Source organism: Nansenia antarctica (genome assembly GCF_963989245.1).
Source record: "Nansenia antarctica genome assembly, chromosome: 5".
NCBI classification, from domain to species: Eukaryota; Metazoa; Chordata; class Actinopteri; order Argentiniformes; family Microstomatidae; genus Nansenia; species Nansenia antarctica.
Window position 1 is genome coordinate 31335260 of NC_137690.1, and position 18976 is coordinate 31354235.

Below are 18976 nucleotides of genomic sequence, written 5' to 3' on the forward strand. Positions count from 1 at the left end.
ACACCGACCCAGGCCGCAATTTAACACAAGTGTGTGTGTGTGTGTGCGTGAATGTGTGCGGTTGTGCGTGCGTGTGTGTGTGTGGGCGTGCATCCGTGTGTGTGTGTGTGTATGTGTGTGGTTGGGGGCGGGGGGGGCAGAGGGCGGATGGTAGAAGGATGTCAGGGGGGGGTGGTGAGGGGGGCAGAATGGGTCTGCCAGGGTAATTGAGAGCTTGGTTGTCTGTGCCAGCGCCATGCCCTCTCCTCCTCTGTGCCACCGCCTCCCCCCCCCCCCCCTCTCTCTCTCTCTGGTACTGTAATAAATGACACCACCTGGCTGCGCTGAGAAGTGCACCGTTGCATAGCTCTTTACTGCGGCCCACTCCCCCTGTGTGAGTCCAGTACCAGGCCAGCAGTGTGACCCCCCCCCCCCCTCCCCTCTGCTTCCCACCTTCCTACAGATGGCAGGCACGGTGGGTTTAACAGTGGGGGAGGAGGGAGAGGTAGTGGTGGATCTGAACACTACCCGCCTCAAACACACAACACGTTCACAGCCCCACACCTCTGTACCGCAGTATTCAGAGACACGTCGACTCGACGATTCCGCTTTGTCTCAGCGAAGAGCTCCAGACGCTCCAAGCTAGCCAAAGATAAAAAGCAGAGTAGAGAAGATGCCCTGTTTTTTTGGGGTCGACGGACGAAAACCGCTTTCGGTTTGTTTGTGTGTTTGCCATCGTTCTTTGGGCAGCTCACCACTGGAGCATGCATGCAGAGTGTTTACCGTAATCGCTGGTCAGCGGTTAGTCAGAGTGTCGCTTCCGCCCTCCCGCCCACTCTGCCTTCCCCGAAAGGGTTGTCATCTTAGTCCCTCTGAAAAGCTATCTGCCAAAACGACTCTTTTACTATTGTGAACTGTAACTAGAGAGGTACAATTTCTGTGGAAATAGGTCCCTCTGAAAAGCTATCTTTCAAAAACGACTCTTAACGAATGTTAACTGTAATTATAGGAATGTTAGCGGGCTGGAACCCACAACAAAGTGATACAGGTTTAGCATTCCTTGTTTTCACCCTTTTGGTTTGGTTTAACAGTCGAAGGATTTACCACTCCGCTCTGCACAACATGTACTCAAAAGCACTCTTTTTTTACTAGGTCCTGGAAGGGTTTCTGTTGGGGCTTTTTATTTGGCATTTTTGTTTCTGCGTCTCTTCTGACCCACTCTGACTTTATGTACATCCTTCCCTCTCTCTCTCTCTGGTGTTTTGGAAATATTTTGCTCAGTTCTCAGGAATGCGAAGCATGCAACACGAGTCTTAACATCAAAAAGCGAAGGCTTCGGTGTCCGCTGATCGTTTTTCTTCTATTATTATTACATTTTTATATATATATATATATATAAATCCTGGCAGAATCAGGCTCTCAGCAGTCCTTACTGAATGAGGTTAATTGAATCTGGGTAATTGCTGACTTTTCCTGCTCTTTGTGAAATCACATCCTTAACTGATCAATGCCTTTCATGAATTCATGCCTGAAGGTCATCTTTGCTGATTTACCGCCCCCGGCGCGCCGGGCTTGCTAATTTGGCACATTCTGCAAAATGCAGTGGGGATGTTTTTAATGCTCTCTGAGATAAATCCCTTGTTAGGGTCTGGTGTTAACCTGATGAATTAGTGCCATGTTAAGTGTTACTAGTTCCTAACAAATAGGTTGCCAGATAGGATTTTTCATACACTGTATTTCACTGCTGTGACAACACTACAATTAATGTCTCACTAAATGCTGCTGGGTAGGTTTTCTCTCTCTCTTTCCAGTCTCTCTCTCTCTCGCTGTGTGCTGTTCTGCTATTATCAGGAGATTTATGCAGCCAATAAGTCACCCGTGTACTAGGAAGTTGTGGGACTTCTTAAAACAAACAGCAGTGTAATTCTTAATTTGGCAGTCCCTAAATCTGTGAGTTATGGCGCTGCGTGTGGCTCTCGGGGGAGTCGGCCTTCCGTAGGTGGGATAACAACCCCACCATCTCTCTCTCTCTCCCTCCTTCGCTCCCTTTCCTTCACGCCCCGCCGAGGAAACGGGAGGATTTCACAGCTGCTGCGAGCAGGCCACGGCTGAGGCCTATGACCTCGTTGTTGTTTTTTGGGGAGTTTTTCTCTTCTTTTTTTTTCATCTCCCTCCCTCCATCTCGCTTTTTCTTTTTCCTTTTTTTTTTTTTTTTTTCCTCTCCTCCACAGCCTCTTTCCTCAGGGAGCCCTTGTGCGGCTCAGAGGAAGCTGAATCATAAAGCATGGCTAATGAATAGAATAGGGAAGGAAAGCTGAGGCCTGCTTGACGGCCCTCCTGAGAGCAGGGCCAGGCCCCCTGAAGCCTCAGGCTCAAATAGCAGACGTCCTCAAAGGTCAGGCTTCCTGCGGCCCAGTCCAAGGGCTTTTGGGTCCCATCAATGTGGCTTGAATTTCCCCCTCTTTGGTTTTTTGGAATGGTTATATTTCCCTGTTTCCTTTGGAAAACCTGCCCTTTGGTCTCGTTCTTTAGTTTTTTTTCTTCCCCTGTCTCTCTCTCTCTCTCTCTCTCTCTCTCTCTCTCTCTCTCTCTCTCTCTCTCTCTGTGTTGTTTAATGGAGGGCCAGGGTTCCCTCAACAAAGAGAGAGTGTGAAGAATTTGTTCTACGTGACCTCTGCGCACGACAGTCTGGGCCTGGGAGCCTGCCAACAGAACAGCCCTCTGAAAACATGCAGACTTGACCAGCTCAAGAATCCAGAAGCTCTGCGAAAACAAGAGCAAGAGGCCAAATTCTGGCTCTTGTTTTGACATGCCTTTTTTAAAAGCACTGCTTTTGTAACTTGGCCTTGTAATTGTGGATTTACACCACCGACTCAGCGGTGGAGTTTGGCAGACGCCAAATCAGAGCTGTTGTCGAAAGCGCCGGCGTTTGGGACATCCCGTTAAAAAACAAACCGCTCGACACATCATTAAGCCGTACTCTTTAATTGAACGGATATGAATAAAGATGTCTTGACGGATTTTGCATGAAGTCATCTTAGCATAACAAGAGAACTTGTTTTTATGACTCGCCAGGGGGCGGAAAATAGTTCTCCTCACCTTTTTGGATTAACCACTTTGGTCCGAAAACAGTAGTTCCAGTTGTCAGAGAGGGTTAGACCGTGACCAAATGGGTTTTTAGTTTCCATGACCTAGTGGCAGTCTGCAGCGAGGCCTCTCTCTCTCTGCTCCCGTGTCCATTTGACAAGCTTCATTTCATCACAGCCATATTTTCACACAGGGCCTCCGGGCCTGTGATCCAGGGGCAGGCTAGGCGGCGGCAGGGCCTCGGTACTGGAGCGTTTAATGTGGAGCTCTAACAAAGGCCCAGTGTTAGGAGACAGCCTGGTTCTGGGAGAATGAAGGAGGGCAATGCGGAACGCTCTGTCTCTTCTCTCTCTCTCTCTCTCTCTCTCTCTCTCTCTCTCTCTCTCTCTCTCTCTCTCCGTCTCCTCTCAGGGTGAAACAGAACACCACTAGACTAGAACCGAGCTTCAGCTTTCACTTTGTCTCTCTGTCCGACTCTGAAGGTCCTCCATGACCCCCACCACACCTTGGTCTCGTTGGCAGCTTAAGTGGTAGACAGCCCAGGGGTATTGACCGCATATGGTTGATATTGTAGTATTATATACTGACTGGTTGATATTGTAGTATTGTATATTGACTGCTTCTGGTTGATATTGTAGTATTGTATACTGACTGGTTGATATTGTAGTATTGTATATTGACTGGTTGGTATTGTAGTATTGTATAGTGACTGGTTGATATTGTGGTATTGTATACTGACTGGTTGATATTGTAGTATTGTATACTGACTGGTTGGTATTGTAGTATTGTATACTGACTGGTTGATATTGTAGATAGATTAGATTAGATTCAACTTTATTGTCATCGCAGAGTACAAGTACTATACAATGAAATGCAGTTTAGCATCTAATCAGAAGTGCAAGTCGTGATCTAAGAACATGATATAAATAAAACATGACAGTGATAGTGATGGGTAGGTGTGCAATATACAGTATGTGTGCAGAGGTAGTATTGTAAACATCAGTTTAGTTTAGAGGTACAGTTATGAGCTATGTACATATAAGGTAGCTTGTACAGTGTGGTAGTTTATGTACAGTATCTAATGTGCAGATGTATAAAATAAGCTGTATCAAGAGACATGTGCAATGTGCAATATACAGTATATGCAAAGGTAGTATTGTAAACAGCAGTAGTGCAAAAGTTATAGAGTGATCACATTGACCAGGGAAGTGTAACCATCATAGTACTGTCATTGTCATTGTCATATCATTCTAATATTGTATAGGCTACTGACTGGTTGATATTGTAGTATTGTATACTGACTGGTTGATATTGTAGTATTGTATACTGACTGGTTGATATTGTAGTATTGTGTACTGACTGGTTGATATTGTAGTATTGTATATTGACTGCTCCTGGTTGATATTGTAGTATTGACGGCTTCTGGTTGATATTGTAGTATTGTAGTATTGACGGCTTCTGGTTGATATTGTAGTATTGACGGCTTCTGGTTGATATTGTAGTATTGACGGCTTCTGGTTGATATTGTAGTATTGACTGCTTCTGGTTGATGTTGTAGTATTGACGGCTTCTGGTTGATATTGTAGTATTGACTGCTTCTGGTTGATGTTGTAGTATTGTAGTATTGTAGTATTGACGGCTTCTGGTTGATATTGTAGTATTGACGGCTTCTGGTTGATATTGTAGTATTGACGGCTTCTGGTTGATATTGTAGTATTGACGGCTTCTGGTTGATATTGTAGTATTGATGGCTTCTGGTTGATATTGTAGTATTAACTGCTTCTGGTTGATATTGTAGTATTGACGGCTTCTGGTTGATATTGTAGTATTGACGGCTTCTGGTTGATATTGTAGGTATTGACGGCTTCTGGTTGATGTTGATAAAATGACGGCGTTGGAGCACTAATGTGGTTGACTTTAGAGGAGAAGGCGAGTCGATTAGGAATAGATTGGGAGGTCTTCTCTGGAAAGAGAGGGTGTCTTCAAAACACTTGAGTAGACCGAGGGAGAAGCCAAGCAGAGCCATCTGTGTTTACAGAGTCTCTCTCTCTCTCTTTCTCTCTCTCTCTCTCTCTCTCTCTCTCTCTCTCTCTCTTTCCCTCTCTCTCTCGCGCTAGTGTTTTACATATGTTCCCCTTTGTGCTGTATACAATACAACTATGGCAGCTAAGGACACCAGAGAGGCGAAGGCCTGGAACCACATGCTCAGCTTCAAGTCCCAGTTGAGAGCAGCCGTCGAGAGAGGAAACCGTTGATGTACACAAAGTCTACTGTATATAGACTGACATCATAGGGGACGGAGGGGAAAGGTTCAGTGTTTTAATACAATTTATTTTTTTCGCACAATAGCAAGTTGTCAGACGTAGATTTATGACTCTCCGTCGTCCGTGTTTAAAAGTTTCTCGCGTCTCGCCGTCGTGGTTGTGTGTTTTTGTAGAACATATGGCTTGTTTTTGTTCTCGGAGCGGCTTGCCAGAGTCTACACACACACATCTGAAAAGGGCAGGAAAAAAATATCCAACCAGTGTTTAGTCTAGAACTCTCTGCTGTCACTTTAATAGTCAGATGCCTTTTTCCCCCATTTTCGGTTCGTCTCTCTGGTTGCGAACTCCGCTGGACTGGCCGTACGGTGTTGTGTAGAAACTATCTTTCAGCACGGTCTCACTTGAACCGCTTAAAACACAGAGGCTGCGTTCGTAAATTCGCTCTGAGAGCACCGGAGCGCACACTGGATTCAACGCCATAAAGGGACCAATTTGATCGGACCTAGAGGCATTCCATGAGTGCTGATCAGATTTCCAGAGCGAATTTACGAATGCAGCCTGCAACTGATAGAGAACTTCACATCACACACAAACAGAATTGGGTAACGGTAAACAAATAGTTTCCAACATTTCAGCACACTGTATTCAAAGTATGCGTGTGTGTGTGTGTGTGTGTACATGTGTACATTTGCACACATGTAATAACTACTATGGTATACAGTACATGACCGATTGGCTTGTCTAAAACACTGAATATGATTTGCTTTGATTTACAATGCACGTTATTGTGTGTGTGAATGATCATGACGTGTGTGTGTGTGCGTGTGTGTGTGTGTGTGTGTGTGTGTGTGTGTGTGTGTGTGTGTGTGTAGGGCCCTAGCACGTGCTCTGTTCCTGCACTGATCCTGCAGAGTCACCATCCTGATCAGCCCCCTCCCCTCCCCTCTCCTCCCAGACATCCTCCTATGTTAGGGGGCTCTCATGTGGCTCAACAGTGCCCCCTAATGTTACCTAGCTCTGGCCAGGGAGAGCACCAACCGCTCACAGAGACTCTAGACAACAGGGACTCAGACAGGTGGAGGGGGGGGGGCTCCTATTTGGCAGTGCAGCAGAGGTAATACCTTTCGAGTCATGTAGTGGCAGTGGCTTCTGATTGGACGTTTCGGGGGGGGGGGGGGAAGAAGGACGCTAGATGCTTGTACAACGTCTGCTAGCAAATGTGCTGGGTTCAATGCGATGAGTGTACAGTCGTTTGGTACGTTGTGACGGTGTGTTTTCATGTGTTCTGTCCCTATCTTAGGAAATTTCTTTCTCAGAACTCCTCCGTCCAACCAGACTATTAACAGACTCTCTTCCCCCCCCCCCCCACCTTCTCTTTTGTGTTCCAGGTGTCTGATGTAGGATCTGAGAAGCTCTTCTCCCCTACGACACCTAAAGGTAAGGACTCAGGCTTTATGACCCGTTTTTTTTTCACCTGTGCTCCGTTTGGACCGGCACACCGCGTTTAACAGAGTCTCTGTCCGATATTAAAGTGTCCCGATATTTCCCCCCCCCACTCCTCATACGCTCCGTGTCCATTTCACAAACAATGGAACCCACCAGAACCAGACACACAGCGCCTGCTGTCTCTCCACACATATGCATAATATCGTCCCTGCGGACGGCAGGGAGGGGGACGTTTTTTGGGACACACAACCAAAGGCTTACCCCTTCCCACCGTGTTGGCTCATTAAGGCGGATTTAGAGGCTCCCTGCCACATGCTCCCACCAACATGGGGAAATCCGCCCCGGGCGCTACAAGACGCCCGACAGCAGGCTGCCCGGTAATGGCCGCCAGAGGAGGGGGTCTCGTCTCTGTGCACCCCCCCCCCCCCACCCCCTAGTCTACATAAACACAGATCCACAGGGAAGGTGTGGGGGGAGAGTGTGGGGGGGGAGGTTGTGTGTGTGACTGTGTGTGTGTGTGTGTGTGACTGTGTGTCTGTGACAAGTGTAAGGGCCTGCACCTGTGCACTGGCTGAACGGGAGTGGGGGGGGGCTTGGGGGGTCGGGGGAGGGGAGGAAGGAACGTAAAGTAGAGGAGGAGGAGGGAGGGAGACAGCAGGTCAATCCCCTGGTGGCAGATAACAGCATGTCCACCATGTGTGTCCCCAGGTCGTTTACAGAGGCAGCCACGAGGGCTGTTTGGGTGAAACGGAGCCATTTTGTGAAAGAAAGAAAGAAGGAGGGGAAATGGGGTGCATGTCTGCAGGCCAGCCTGGACAGAGTAGGGGGGGGCGCTTCTGTTCCACGTGAATAGAAACGTTCAAAAACACAGTTTTCATTTTTTTGCCATTATTCATGTAGCTGTAAGGTGTCGCAGGACGGAGAGAGGGAAAGAGATACAGCGAGAGAGAGAGAGACGGAGTGACAGGGAGAGAGAGAGAGAGAGAGACGGAGTGACAGGGAGAGAGAGAGAGAGAGAGAGAGAGAGAGAGAGAGAGAGAGAGAGAGAGAGAGAGAGAGAGAGAGAGAGAGAGAGAGAGAGAGAGAGAGAGGAGAGAGAGAGAGAGAGAGAGAGAGAGAGAGAGAGAGAGAGAGAGAGAGAGAGAGAGAGAGAGAGAGAGAGAGAGAGAGAGAGAGAGAGAGAGAGAGAGAGAGAGAGAGAGAGAGAGAGAGAGAGAGAGAGGGAGGGAGGGAGCTGGTTTTAACATGGCAGAACAGAGGAACCACCGGCTGGTCTGGGCCGTGATGGAGATGCCCTGTGACCAGTGTCAGCCTCGTAAAGGCCGCTGGTTTCCCTCCCCAGTCTGACGATGACTTCCAGACATCCCAGTAATGAGCTCACGCTTCCTTACAAACCAGCCAGGATGCTGTTGTGTACACTAGGCTCCTCTCCTCTCCTCCTCCTCTCCTCTCTCTCCCCTCCTCCTCTCCCCTCTCCCTCTCCTCTCCTCTCTCTCCCCTCCTCCTCTCCCCTCTCCCTCTCCTCTCCCCTCTCCCTCTCCTCTCCTCTCCTCTCCCCCCCCCCCCCTTCCAGTGTTCTGTTGTGGTTGTAGTTGCTGTTTGTTTGTTTTTACTTCTCTCACACACACACACAAGCACATTCACACGCACACACACACCCTGATCTGTTTTTCCTTCTTTCATGCACATACACACAAAAGCATGCACACACACACACCAATCTGGAGAGGGCCTGTGTCAGTGGGCCTCCCGAAATCCTGCTAATGTGAGTGGGCCATGCACACGGGCCCGGCCCGGGGATTAGCACTGGAGCATTACATCAATCCCATCAGTTAGACCCCCGCCTGTTGGTCACAGGGCTCAACGGGAATCCCTGTGTGTGTGTGTGTGTTAGTGTGTGTGTGTGTGTGTGTGTGTGTGTGTGTGTGTGTGTTTAGAAGAGCCATAAGAACGTTCACCCAGATTAGGATTAGGGTGAACAGGGAAAGCAGCCAGCGGAGGCTCTGGGTGGATGAAGTGACTCTGTGATGAGTGAGAAGGTCTTCTCATGCTGCTACCATGTCTCACTCTCCATGTCCTCCTGTGGCCAATGTTGTTGTTGTTGTTGTTGTTGTTGTTGTTGTTGTTGTTGTGTCTGGTAATGGATTCTAGAGCAGTGTTTTTGGTTTTTGGTGTGTGTGTGTGTGTGTGTGTGTGTGTGTGCGTGTGTGTGCTGTGTGCGTGCGTGTATGTGTGCGTGCGTCTGTGTGTGTGTGTGTGTGTGTGTACTAGGTTCTCCAGGCGTCTCAGTGGAATGCAGAGCAGCCCAGTGGCTGTTCCTCTGTGTTCCTCTGTGGTCCTCTGTGGTCCTCTGTGTTCCTCTGTGGTCCTCTGTGGTCCTCTGTGTTCCTCTGTGGTCCTCTGTGTTCCTCTGTGGACCTCTGTGGTCCTCTGTGTTCCTCTGTCCCCCTCTGTGTTCCTCTGTTTCCTCTGTGTTCCTCTGTGATCCTCTGTCCACCTCTGTGTTCCTCTGTGATCCTCTCTGTTCCTCTCTGTTCCTCTGTGGTCCTATGTGTTCCTCTGTGTTCCTCTGTGGTCCTCTGTCCCCCTCTGTGGTCCTCTGTCCTCCTCTGTGGTCCTCTGTGGTCCTCCTCTGTGGTCCTCTGTGTTCCTCTGTGGTCCTCTGTGGTCCTCTGTGTTCCTCTGTGTTCCTTTGTGTTCCTCTGTGGTCCTCTGTGGTCCTCTGTGGTCCTCTGTGGTCCTCCTCTGTGGTCCTCTGTGTTCCTCTGTGTTCCTTTGTGTTCCTCTGTGTTCCTCTGTGGTCCTCTGTGGTCCTCTGTGTTCCTCTGTGTTCTCTGGTTTAACATGCAGCGTATGTGTCCCATTAGCAGCCTGCCTCTCAGTCCTCCGGGACCAATCCAAAGCCCATTTTTCTCTGATCCTCTGATCACAAGGCTCGCCTTGGACACACACACACACACACTCACAAATAGCAATGTTATGATGTCATGTTGGTACAGCACTGTAATGAGGGGGTTTTGATTTTGAATTTTTTTCGTCAAAACTTTAAGGGTTAGAGACAGTCAAAATGTCACTGTGTTTTGTGATAATGAAACCGTTTAGGCGTTGTAGATGACAGGAACATGAGGACAGTCGACCGGTCCTAACTGAACACCGATTGTGGATGTTACTTTATATGTATATACTTATATATTTACTTTATTTATGCACACAGGACCCGGTTTTGGGGGAAATCTTTGGGCCTTAGGCCATTCTAACCATATTCGATATTCAAATTCTCCTCCTATATGCAGGGCTTGACGCTTACCTTTTCCCCAGGTAGCACTGTGCTACCATGTTGAAAAATTTAGTAGCACACCAAGAATTTCAGTAGCACAATGAAAATTGTGCAATTTTCGTCAACAACGACAACAAATGATCATAATCATAACATATCAAAATGATCATAACCGGCTCTTGGCCGTAATAAAAATGGAGACTCACACAATGTAAAGGGGAAGTAAGAATATTAATTTCAGTTGGCCCACGGTTCGGTATGAACCTCGGTTTTTGGGTCACGGTTCACGGTTCATGTTTTTTATTTTTTTAAATGCTACTATTTATTTACATACTGTTACTTTATTTTGCTTATACTTATGGAACTTTAACATTTAGACACATTCCAGAATATGACTGGTAAATTGTATAATATAAATATATATAAACAAAACACTTTCAAATGTAAAAAAATTACATAAACACTTTCAAATGTGACGTGTTGTGGATTGGAACTACGGATCATAAGCTTTCAAATGATGTGTCATACATTGAAATCCGAAAAAATCATCATTTGAATGTTAGACGTCAGGCACATATGGGGTTAACCTCTTTGTAATGAAACCGGAAGCAGACGCTGCTAGCAGCTAGCGGCTAACAAAACACAGCGCTACGAGAGCTGTATCCCATATACACATTATGCGCATTTTAAGCGCATATAGGACTCGCGTGAAGCATTTCTGCGACACGCGTTTCTGTTCACTGTTTTCATTCCCTTGTCGCTTATACACATAAGTTTGACTGCGCATGACAGTAGTTCAGCAGTCTTTTAGTCGCACTGGTGCGATTGAATGTATTTCCAAGTCGCACAGTAATATATTCACTCGCAAATGCGACCAAAACAGTCGCACTGTCGAGCCCTGATATGCGATCCTCTGTTCTTCTCAGCGCTGCGGTATCTCCTCCGCGGCATCCGTCTGCTTCTCCGCGGTGCAGTTAGCGAACGGGATTCTTCCCACCTTTAAAGCCTGACCTCAAGGGCTGTGGGTGCAGTGGCTCCCCAGATAAGATAGGTAACAAGGTACGATAGCAGGAAGAATGTTATCTAACCGGCCAACGTTGTTCTCAGACTCGGTCCTGAACTTCCTGCAAATTATTGATTTCCTGGAGGTGTGTGTGTTAGTGTGTGAGTGTGTGAGTGTGTGTGTGTGTGTGTGTGTCTGTCTGTCTGTCTGTCTGTCTGTCTGTCTGTCTGTCTGTCTGTCTGTCTTGAAGGAGGAAGATAATAAGTCTTGTGCACAGCTCCGGGTGTGTGTGTGTGTGTGTTATTGAAATAGATCGGGTCGTACAGTTCAGAGTGGATGAGTTGGTTTAGTTCTTGGAACGGAGAAACGGGAGAGCTAAATGTAGCGGCGTACGGGCGACGTATGGGGCCTGCTAGCAGGGGAGAGGGTAAACACACTTTTTCGCAGACCGCTTATGAAACTAGAATAGTGCTCCTATGGAAAAAAAATGTGGCTTCCACCAGGAGCTAGAAACACAGAGGCGTTCTGAAGACCCGGAAATCTCAGAGGGAAAAACTCTCTCTCTCTCTCTGGAGCAGAGACCGGGAGGCCATTTTGGCTCGACCGGCTCCACGCCGAGCAGGATGTTTTTTCCGGTGCGAGGCCGTGCCCATTTTATGTGGGTGTGCGGGGGGTCCGTGCAAGCAAACCTGCGGCATCTTGGGATACGGGGAGGAGAAAGATTGCGGGAGAAAACCCATTTCTGAAGTGGATTTGGTGCCCTTGTAATCCTGATTAATTTTGACCCGTTGTGCTCATTTTAAACAGCGCATTACAGTAAGCGTGAACACAGAGAGCCCCGGGCGAAACCAGGAGCTTAGCGGCTTTGGGAGGCTTAGCAGCAGATGGCATTTTAAGCCGGACTTAATAAATTGTTTCCATTAAACTTACCGGCCCACACATGCTGGATTAGTCCAGCGGAACAAAGGAAAAAGGAGGAGAGTGTGCAGAAGAAGGAGAGAGAGAGAGAGCGAGAGAGAGAGAAAAAATAATAGAACAACTGCCATCACACCACCACAACCGCACAACCGCAGTCTCTGTCGAAACTCTCGCTGGCCACGGGTGAAAAAAGGTGAAGCGCGTTGGCTCGCCAGCTAGGCTCTCAAGGAAAACGGAAGCCGGGAGAGTTAGAGAGCGCCGCTTGTCAGGAGGGATGTAAGAGCTCATTTGCGTAATTGACGTGAAAAGTAAACAACAAATAAACAAACGGCTAAACCATTTAGCTTCCCCTGTGGATTTTAGTCTTTTGTTTATCCTCACCTGTTTACATACATACACTGTGGGGAAAACACTGCACACAGAGGATTGTGACTCATAATAGCATTTCTGTATTTATTATTGTATTATTATTTTTTTCATATCCAGTTTTTTCCCTTTTTGGAAATCAATTCCCCCAACCCCACCCCCATGAGCTCATGGTTGGCCTCTCTAAGCGCTCAATATGTGTTACACAGCCCTGGGTCCCCGTGTCGAATCGCTAATCAAGCTCCCTGTCTGCAGCCCTGCCTTTCGATACGCGCTCGAAGTGCCCTTTGTTCCGGGGGGCTGCTGTTAGCTGCATGTCAATAACAGGCTATGGCCTCCACAGGCCGGGCAGCTAGCAGCTAGGCCAGCCTCCGCCCTCCACCCACCACTGCAGCCTGTCAGAATAGGAAACACACACTCATCATACCTCCTGCATTCACAAAGCTGAGAGGCAGGGCAGAGGAGGGGGGGAGGAGGTGGGGAGGGGGGAGGGTGGGGGGAGGAGGAGGGTCAGGGGCAGGGGGATTGGGGGCAGCACCACTCGATTGAGAGAGAGAGAGAGAGAGAGAGAGTGTTTGTATGCGCCGCCTCTCCTCTGGCCAGGTCATTGTGATGTATCGCTAACCTCAGCGCTCGGCTCAGTGTTTGTGGCCTTTCGCCCATTAAATAATGAATAGAGGTTGACCTTTTGACCAGCTAATCAGCTTTGCGGCTGTGTGAGTCGGGGAGGGGGGGGGGGGGGAGAGAGTGTGGCTGTGTGAGTCGGGGAGGAGCAGGGGGGAGTGTGGCTGTGTGAGTCGGTGGAGGGGGGGGAGGGAGGGGGGCTGCTGTGCCTGGCTGTGTGACGGTGAGAACACAGGCTGCAGGGGCTTTACGCTGCCAGATTAGCGCACGGGGAGGGGGGTCTGATGGTTGAATTAAAATCAGCCGTCTTTGCGGTGGAATCTAAGCCTGGTAAACCTCGCGGCGGTACCTACTTTTGATTTGTTTGACGATCCTTTATCAGGGGCCCGATGGCTCCATATTGACAGAGCACTTATGGCGACGCTCTTGGCTCTAACCCTTTTTTCTTCTCCCCCCCTTTTTATTTGGCACACATGCGACAAGACAGCAGGGATGTGTAGTATATGTGCTCTGGAAGCGGTGTTTTCCGGAAGCATCTCGCCTCTGGCTGTACCGCCTCCTCCTCAGCAGCAGCAGCCGCCATTTCTGCCATCCCCATCCGCACCATCTCCGTCCCCACCCCCTCCATCCCCACCCCCACCTCCACACTTATTGTCATGCCAGAGCCAAAGCTCAAAGCTCATTTGTTTCTCTGATTCAATTTAAATTTTAAACAGGAGTAAAAAATAAATAAATAAATAAAAAAGTCCTTGCAGAATAGGGAAGCCCCCTTAATATGTTTTCCCCCTGCGCCGTCAGGTCCTTAAGCGCCGGGGAAAGAAAATAAATACTTTTGGAATCAGTTGGATGCCAAAGCTGTTGGTTTGTTTCTTTATTAATCCTTCAGTTATTACTGTTCCCAGTCATGGGAGAGCTCATGAGCTCGGTGATTTGTTTTGGGAGAGAGCGGCTGATATTAATGCTGCTTTTATTGATAGTACTAATGCTGTTTGTGCACTAGTCCCTGTCAGAGAGATGAAAATAAAGAGAGGGAGCGCGGCAGAGATAAGACACGCGTTTAATTATTAATTGAGCCATTACTGACAGAGATTGCCTTTTTTGATTTAAGGCAGGAAGCCGGCTTCAGGGAGAGAAAAAGCAATTACAGAATTCCCAGCCTGCACCACAGCTGCCCATCGCTTTCGCCGCTGTGTGCGCGAGAGGCGGGGTGGCGGGGGGGGGGGGGGGGACACACACACACACACCAAAAACGCCCTGTTAAACCGCCTTATTCCATAAATTATTGTAATTCTTCTTCAATATTTATAGAGTTTTTAAATTATGATTACGTTGTCATGTTCTATTTATAGGGAGTGGCGGGCGCAAAGGACTAAGCCACACTACCCACAATACCCTCAGGTCCTCTGGGGGCCAGCTGGAGGGATTCGGTCGATTTGTGTTACATTTCAGGAAGTGATGTCACACTGCAACACACTAGCTCCTTTCTCAAAAAGGTTTATTTTAAGACAGAAACTTAAATGGATTCAGTCGTTTCAGGCTTTCTTTTTTCCTTCGAGGAGGGCAATTAGTCCGCTTGTAATGTCATTGCCGATATGTCACGCTATCCCAGAGAGCACTGTTCCCCCCCCCCCCCCCCCCTTAGAGGAACTATTAGTTCCATTAGAAGAATGTGTGCTCTGTGCAAGACCCTTGCTGTGCATGAAATATTAAGTTAGCTCCTGTCTAGAGTTACTCTAGTACTCTAAGTGGGGGATTTGGTGGCTTATAGCTTTAGCCCCAAAGCACATACAGTGCCCGGTACTCAGGTACAGTAGAGTACAGTACAGTCGACCCAGGACCGTGTTGGGCTCCCTGTCTTTTAGAAGGTATTGTCTGGGGCAGGGAAAACCCGACACCTGTCCGTCACCCTTGGCGCTCCCTGTCACGTATCATCATGTCAGCGTCTCTGGTCTGTGTGCGCTTGTGGTGATTGGCTGTGCTGACAGAGAGCGGGAGTGGAGTGGAGTGGAGTGGAGTACAAGGCATTGTGATTCAGGGGCTTTTGTGCGCACGCTTGTGTTCATTGACTGAATATGGATCCGGCTCAGCGACAGTTCTGAACAGAGAACAGTTCAGGTGAGCCATCACGGCAGATGTGACTTTGTGGTTCACCCTTGATTCTTTTGTTTGGTTTTGTTCCACGTTTCGTCTGTCTAGCCTGCCAACCATGTAGTTGAATATTAAAACATTTTTAGATGGTGTGTCGTTTCAATTCAGTGATTGATTGAAGTACCACATGTAGGACATTGCGGTTATTACAGTATGTCAGATGAGCCTATAAAACGGTGGATTGTGTTGAACTGCGGAGTAGCATGAACACACACGCCGAGGAGATGACTTCTTCAGTGCTCACCTGAGACTCTCCCTCAGACTCTCTCAGGGGTCAGGGGTTAAACGGTAAAACTGTCTCGCCGCTCCCGTCTTTTCTGATTTTCCGGAGCGTGTGATTCCCCCGTCACCTTTACACCTCCCATGTGTGAACCTCACGAGCGCCGTCAGCAGCGCAGCGCCGAGCGAACAAATCAGGAGAACAGATGTGGCGTGTTGCGGCGGCTGCGACCCCGAGGTGACATTTCACCTCCCCTGACATTTCTATTTGTGCACACGTCAACCCGCGGATGAGCGCGCTGCGGAGTCGGCGACGGCGAAAGGCAATAAGCAGGAGCGGCGGATGATGGAGTGCGAAGCGAGGGCCGTTTGCCAACGATCGCATCCTGTTGTTGTCGCTGTTGTTGCACAGAGATCGGAGAGGTTGAGCTATTCTTTTCATTACACGCTTGTTTGCGAACGTTAGTCTATACGGGGTAGCCGTAGTGTTTGAAACCAGGGGATGGGTATGATCAAGTCTCAAGTTCACACAAGTGTAAGAGAGTAGAATTCTTAGGCTTCGGTTCCTGACATTGCTGCACGATAAGGCAATAGGCAGAATTCAAGATAATTTAACAAGGGACAATAGTACAGGACAGTAGACGCTCTTTATTGGAGATGGACTTTGATCCCAACCCCCTTGGAGCAATGGAGCTACCGCTTCTTCTCTGGTGCATGGAGCCCCAGGCGCACCCCCCCCCCTCCCCCCCCATCTAGGCATCTGTAGGAAGCCCAGACCAAGGCTGCTGCTCCGACCATGGAATGCTCCATGGGAGATCAGAGGTTTTTTCCCCCCGATGAGAGGAGGTCTCCTCTGGTGATGTGGTCTGCTCGCGCCCCCCCGCAGTCTGCGAACAGCCCGACTTGTGAGGCATCGGCCTACACTCCCCCGCCACGCACAGAGACTCTGTCATCTCCATGGAAATAAGCCACCAAACCAGCCGAGCGACAGTCTCCTTCAAAGTGACCGTCTCAGAAGACGCTGCTTCACAGCTTCCGCAGCAGCAGCGGCATCGCTCCTCATCCCAACGTCAGCGTAATCTCTCCTTCTCCATCCGAGAGAGAGAGAGAGAGAGAGACAATCAGCTGCAGGATACGAAGCCGTATTTGCATTGTTGGGTTAGGGAAAACACACAATGATTGTCGTCTTATCATCTTGTCGTCAGGCCTTTGAATATAAAGTGTTCTCACGTGTGGATGCTCCCTTTTTTTGGGTTTGTTGTTGTTTTTATAATCCTTTAGTACAGTTTTTTTTTTTGTGAGGGAGTGAGCGTTTGTTTGAAGAAGATCCCAACTCCATTTTTGCTGTGCTCTCCCTCCTCACCCCCCCCCCCCCCCCCCCCGCCTTGTCTGTGTTGCACATTCAGAGCCAATGTTGTTTGCAGATGAGGCTGTAATGTTCATTGACAAAGCCAGATGGTAGGAGATTGTGGCCAAACATGCCTCTTGGATAATGTACAATCACTGGCAGAGGAGAGACAGCAGCCTAGATGGATATTACAAACACGCTTGTAATGGATTTTGACGTTTTTGGGAAGCAGTTCACACAAGGCTTATAGAGACGGGGGAAAAACCCGTCGCCAGCAACAGGATGGGAAGTAAAAAATGGTTTAGATTCCACTATGGTGAGAGTGGGACACTCTCTCTGCATCTGAGGAACCATGCCAAAGAAGACTGTTCTGTCGAGGAGAGAGTCCAAACCCGGAGAGCGTGAGGAGTCCAAATCAAACAGAAATATCGGCACGGCATATGCAGTGTTTTGATATGAGGCGGGTGGTCCACTTCGGGTGTTTGTACAGGGACATGGTTAGATTTCCTTTCCATACTGCATACTTCTCGTTCGGTGGTAGAACACGTCTCTTGTTGCTGTCAGTGCCTCTCTTAGAGCCTCTCTGTCTGGTACCGTAAAGTACAGTACGGGCCTGTCTGTTCCGAGCACGGTGGGTCCGTGACAGAACCCGGCTATTAGCCCTGAACGCGGCCACATGGCGGAGCGGAGTAACGCGATACGCGCCGCCGAGAAAGAGGGTTGTGTTTCAAACCCGTATTTCACCCAGACGGGCACCATTAATCGTCCTGTGTTTTGTTAAGAGACAAGCGGTAATTCGTTCAGACACAGGGGCCCCGCTGTCGGGGGAGGGGGGGAGGCAAGCGGAGAGAACATGCAGAGTGTGGTCTGACTCTCCACCAATAATCAAGCGGTCATCTGTTTGCCTGTTGTTTTTGGCTACCGGGCGTCTTCCCCCCCCCCATGCGTGGGCCCCAGCGCCGGGCCCCCTAATGGCTGCTCAATCTAATGCCCCCATTCAGAGCAGGGATCACAGCTAGAGAGGCTGTTGGTTTAGTGCTGCTGTGGAGAGGAGGAAGCAGCAGGACTGGGATCTCTCTCCTGTTTGCTTTAGAGGGGGGGAAAGAGAGCAGAGAGAAGAGAGAGCCACAGTGCCACATCACCCAGGAGGGCCCTAAACGTCTGAGTCCCCCCCCCACCTCCCTCCTTTTCGACCCGGCCTCATGCTCACTCTCCGTCAGCGAGGCAGGATGATTGGTGGTTGTGGTAGCAGAGCCGTGTGTACAGTACGTTCTACTGTATGCTTGAGAATATCCTCCTGTTCATTTGGGTAACCCCCGTTCATTAGTCTGGGCTGTATTCCAAATAAATAATTAGTTGGGTGTTATTGTTAATACAAATGTAATATTGGGGCACTTACTGTCGATAGGTAAATGAGAAATGAAATGTGTAGATGTCATATCCATGTATCATACGGACGTTTTTTAAAGCGATCGCGGTGGACACGTTTTAATTTCCATTGAAGTAATCTAAATGGAATGTATACAGTGTGCGTCGTCCTCCCTCTCCTCTGGTCCTATCAGAGCCCAGTCTGAGGTGTGGAGGTCAGCGCTGATGGAGACTGATAAGACTGTGAGTGGAGGTTACAGTGCTGGAGAGATCAGGGGCTTCTGTCCGCTTTAGCCTAGCGCTTTAGCCTAGCGCTTTAGCCTAGCGCTTTAGCCTAGCGCTTTAGTCTCCTCAGGCTCCTAGCGCGTCGGGGGCTAATCTCAGAGCAGGTGTGGCCTGAGCAGAGGTAAAGATGTCAGGGTCCTCAGAAAACACTTGTGTTTTTCTTTTTTGTCTGTGTGACACTCCTGGCACTTTGCATTTAGCCACACACAATCAACACAGTCATAGCACACACACACGTGCACACACACACACACACACACACAGAGAGAGAGGGTACTCCAAGAGAATTCCATTGGGTATTCCATTGGAGGGTGGGGGAGTACCTCTTTGTTACGACTAGCTGAAACAGAAGCATTCTCAGAGCTTCTTTTTTTTCTTTAAATTTCTTATCAAGACGCTTGAGATGTGAAGCCTCCAAGATGTGTGGAATCGTCAGCTGTGAAAATGTTTTAGTTTTTCTCATTTTTAATCTGTGTTTTGGGGTTTTCAAGTTTCAGCCTGCCCCTAGGCGACCACCACGCCAGCTTCTCATGCTGTTTGGAGGCTTTCGCTTCATCTCCTGAATGATTTGATGGCTGGTTTCATTCCTATTTCTCCCCCCCAGGCTCACAATGGCCCCCTCCACCTGTCACACCTTCTTCACA

The 18976-nt window shown here is 48.8% G+C and overlaps 1 protein-coding gene across 1 annotated transcript in view; it reads left to right on the forward strand.

Annotated features, from left to right (window-relative positions):
* The window catches only part of fbrsl1 (fibrosin-like 1), a 64693-nt gene that overhangs the window by 15823 nt on the left and 29894 nt on the right, over window positions 1-18976 (forward strand). Inside the window, 1 exon segment of the mRNA XM_080532402.1 lies at window positions 6719-6767. The gene's annotated coding sequence lies outside the window, so the exon portion shown is untranslated.